Consider the following 4975-nt stretch of genomic DNA (forward strand, 5'->3'; position numbering starts at 1 on the left):
CTGAGAAGTGTGGTAGCAGAAAGCTGACCTCACCTGTGGAGTCAAGGGGACTCCAGACTCCTACTGAGGTATAATAGGGCACTTCCCCTGGAGCAGATGCAGTGAGGGGAAGGGAGACAGAGAGAGAGGGAGTGGGTTGGGTACATTTATTGATCCCACTGGGGATGCTGGAGGAAGAGGAGTCTGTGTAGGAGGAAGAGGTCTCAAGAAGACAGCCACTCCAAGCAGTACCCCTCCCTCTTCGAAGAGGCATAACATCTTAACTTTGTCAAAGAAGCGAGGTCTTGAGAAAAGGCACTTGCTTAGAAATAGCTCCCATTACCTGATAGTCTCCTCTTGCTCCCCCTCCCCCATGCTAATCTTTAGGACTGTTAATATGCATAGTTGTTCTTTTCCCACAGGTGGAAGAATTGTCAAGGGACAAAACACCCCATCAACAGGGAAGTCGATGAAGGCATGTCAGGTGAAGAGAGTCCAGCCTTATCTAGTTTAGGACACAAGTGTGTCACATCGATGTCAGTGAAGTCTTTAACTGGTCACTAAGTCCAGTTTTCTCCTGACCCATGGTCTGATCTGAGTCTTGGGTTAAAGTCCTGGCCTGGCTGTGGTGGTGCAAGCAGTAGGGCACGACTTGATGCTGGAGCTACGTGAAAGGTTTGGTTCCCAGACCAACCCGAACACTCTGGGCACAGCAGCATGCCTGTGACCCTGCTGGCTGGGAGGCTGGGAGGCTGGGGCAGGTGAAAGGCAACATGGTGGTCCCTGCTGGAGGGACCTGTTTATCTGTCTGTCTTACTTTCTCTTTGAAAAATAAATACATAAACGTTTTTTTTTTTTTTAGAGAGATTTTTGCTATAGGACATGTGCCCTCACTGGAGAGACAGACAGAAATCACCCCCCGGGAGGATGGCCACTCCACAATCCCTTTTCCTCCATTCTCAGGATTTGGGGCAGGCACGCACACACACACCCGGTGTGAGTTTCAAGTCTCCGGGTCCAGGACTTAAACTGCTGTTGGCCATGTGGGAGTTCAGCAATGTAACCATTATGTCATCTGTTGGCCTCAATAAATAAACTTTAAAATAAAAAAATAGTCTTCCCTTAGTCCAGTCTGATCCAGCTGAGTTCCCTTTCCTTAAATATGGTTCTTATGTCACCAGAAAGGCTGGTTTTTTTCTGCCTTTCTGGGTCTGCTCCAAACTTGACTGTGCTCCTTCCCTCTTCTTTGCTTTCTAATTTTCTTTTATCCATTTTTATCTCTTATGGAGGAGCTAAAAAACAGACCTCAGCAGGGCCATGGTCATTTTATGTGAGTAGGAGAGGGCATCCCACACTCAGTACACACGTGAGGAGTAGTGCATGCCATACACAACCCAATCACCTCCACAAGCTGGACACGAGGCCTCTGTGAGAAGGCCATGCAGGGTCTGAGCTTAAGCATGTGACTTCTCTGGGCCTTAGTGTTTTCTGAGAAATGAAAGAGTGAGGAAAGATATTCTCTAAGATCATGACCACTTAAGACATTTATTTAATGTGGGGTTTATTTATTTACTTTTGGTACGTGTGTATTTCAGTAAAACCTTATTTTATTATTTTATGCATTCAATCACTGTATATCATTACAGTTTGCAAAATAAAATTTCCCAGCATGAATATACTGTATATTAGTGCAGATAAAGATATTATCATACACATTATCAACACATAATTTTCCATTTTTGTGTCCCTTAAATGTTTTACTTCTTTTCCCCCTTGATTCCCTTCCTCTCATCCTCCTCCACTTCCCCCCCTCCTCCTGCACTGTCTCTAGTACCCACCATTGTTCTCCATGCTTTTATATCGTTTAGCCTTTCAGTTTCTGCCGTGGAGTGCAGACATTCAGTATATAATAAGTGAGGACATACAACGTCTCTCTTTCATGATTTGGCTTGCTTCGCTTAGCAGTAAATCTTCCACATTAATCCACTTTCTTTTTTCTAAATAATTATTTTTCTTAACTTTTTTTTTTTTTAATTTGACAAGAGAGGGATAGAGTGAGAGAGAGAGAGGAAGTGAGAGAGCAAGCTGCCAGGTCTAGGACTCAAATCACGGTTGGCCATGTGGGAATTCAGCAAACTTAACCACCTGCCCACCCTATATTCATCCACTTTATATAAAATGCCAGGGTCTCATTTTTTTAAAGACTGAGTAGTATCCCATAGTGTATATGTGCTATACTTTTTCAATCCACTCATCTGTTCATGGACATTTGGGTTGGTTCCATGTCTTAGCAATGAACATAGATGTATATGGATGTACAAGCACTTTTCTGACTGTGTATTCCTATCCTTTGCGTAGATACCCAGGAATGGAATTGCTGGATCATACGATAGTTCTATTTGTAGGTCTTTGAGGAACCTCCATATTATTCTCCACAGTGGTTATTCTAACTTACATTCCCACCAACAATGTAGGAGAGTTCCCTTTTTGCCGCAGCCTTGCCAACACTTATTTTATTATTATTTTTTTAATCTTAGTCTGTGGTTTACGTCATGACTAGATAGAATTCCAGATGTTTTTGACCATTGCAGACCCAGAGTTCTGGAATAAGATTGGCAACTCACTTTGGAGGGCTCAGGTCACAGAACTCCCATATACCAGAGGTTCTGGGTTTCCACTAAAGGGCTACTTGTTCATTTCGGCAAGAAAGAGTTCATGATTATTAGGGGAATTCTGAAATAATAAGCTAGAAAAGCGAGGTGCAGGAGGAAGGTTTCTCTGTATAGCCTTGTAAAATGAGCCACGGTTGGGAGGGAGGGGATCTGTAATAGCCATGTCTAAGACCACCACTGTCTCCCATCTCCTAAGGCAGGAAGCAGGGCAAGATCCAGGGGTCCAGAGACTTTAGATAATCAGGAATTCTTCAAAATCATGATCACTTCGATATACTTTATCTTTTCAAGAATTATTTATTTAATTTTATTCATTATTATTATTTTTAAAATTTGGCCAGTGAGGGGGATGGGGGGAAGACAAAGCAAACCACCAGGTCTGGAACTTGAACAATGGTCAGATACGTGGGAGTCCAGCACCCTAACCAGCAGACTACCTGCTGGTCCCCGAAACACTTAAAAAAAAAAAGAAGAAAAAGACAAGATTAAAAATATGTTAATAGGACTGGTAGATGGCATGGTGGTTAAGGGCGCTGGACTCCAACATGGCTGACTGTGGTTCAAATCCCAGAACTGGCACCTCGCTTTCTCACTTTCCCTGTCTCTATCTCTCTCTCACTCTGTCCTTCTCTGGTCAAATTAAAATAAATAAATTAAATAAATAAAGTAAAATAAAATAAGTCTTTAAAAAACACGTTGATCTTATAAAACAATAGAAAAATGTTTCCTCCACATGATAAAGGTAGTTGGATCTCCATGACTGGTGAGCTTTATTTAGTGAGGCAAATCTAATCAGTTGGGGCAGTTACTCTTGGTATTTTGTAATCAATTCAACAGTCCTACAATAAAGAAGAATCAGAAAGCGTATCCCCAGTGTTTATCTATTTAGACATATTCTCCTAAAATTAGAAGCTGAAAATTATATCAGCAATATTTATTATTATTTGTCATTGTTAAGGAAGTCTGGTCAAATCAATAAGATATGAAAGGAAATGGCAGTTAAGGAATTTGAAAAGGAAGAAACTACATTATCTGTGACTTTTTTTTTTTTTTTTTTTTAGATTTTTTTGCCCGGGGGCATATACCCTCGCCCAGCGTATCCCCAGTGTTTATCTATTTAGACATATTCTCCTAAAATTAGAAGCTGAAAATTATATCAGCAATATTTATTATTATTTGTCATTGTTAAGGAAGTCTGGTCAAATCAATAAGATATGAAAGGAAATGGCAGTTAAGGAATTTGAAAAGGAAGAAACTACATTATCTGTGACTTTTTTTTTTTTTTTGTAGATATTTTTGCCCAAGGGCATATGTACTCGCCCAAGATACAGAGAGAGACAGAAAGCAAGAAATCACCCCCTAGGGGGATGGGCACACTGAAACCCCTTCTTCATTCTCTTCTTGAGATCTTGGGCATGCTTGCACACATGCCCAGCATAAGTTTTGAACCACTGCGTCTAGGACTCAAACCATAGTCGACCATGTGAAACTGTGAGAGTCCAGTACTTTAAACATTCTGCCATCGGCTGGTCCCACTCTGTAAGTGGTTAAATGGAAAAAATACATAAGATTAATTGAAAACTTCTAGAATTGGGGCCAGCAGATGGCATATCATTGCACTCCCATACATGGCCGACAGTGGTTTGCATCCTGGACCCAATGGCTTGGACATCACACCGGCCTGAGTGCGTGCATACCAAGGTCCTGAGAAAAGAATGGAAGAGAAGGGATTGCAGTATGGTCATCCCCTCTGGGGGCGGTTTCTCACTCTCCCTCTCACTGTTTCTGTTTCTCTCTCTTTCTGGCAAGGGTATGTGCATTAAAGTAAAAACCACTACAAAGCAAAACAAAATAAACTTCTGGAATTATGGCAGGAGTTTAGAGATGGCTAGATTAAAGTATGTGTATATAATTAACTTTAAAAAAACTTCTTATGTGAAGTACTGTAGTCATACATCAATTAGACCATTGTGTTATGAAGGAGAAGATAATGAACACATGCACACACATATAAATTAAATGTAACTTATGTTACAAAAATAACATTCATTTGGAAGTTGCTAAAGTTTGAAAGCAGGAAAGATAAGGAGAATACTAGAAAATGTCTGCTGACTTGGTGCTGATAATACTCATAGTATAGCCTTTACATTGATGAATTCATTACACATCATGGTCCTGGGCATTGCTGGCTCAAAGCATAATTTTTGTTTTCAGGGGAAAATAAATGCGTTTAACCCAATTCACCCAGGTATAACTCATAGTGATCATTTTTAATATTCAAAGGATAATAAAAATTATCACATGTGCTATAAGAAAAATATAAA

The sequence above is a fragment of the Tupaia chinensis genome, unplaced genomic scaffold (assembly GCF_000334495.1).
Source record: "Tupaia chinensis unplaced genomic scaffold, TupChi_1.0 Scaffold141372_1, whole genome shotgun sequence".
NCBI lineage: Eukaryota > Metazoa > Chordata > Mammalia > Scandentia > Tupaiidae > Tupaia > Tupaia belangeri.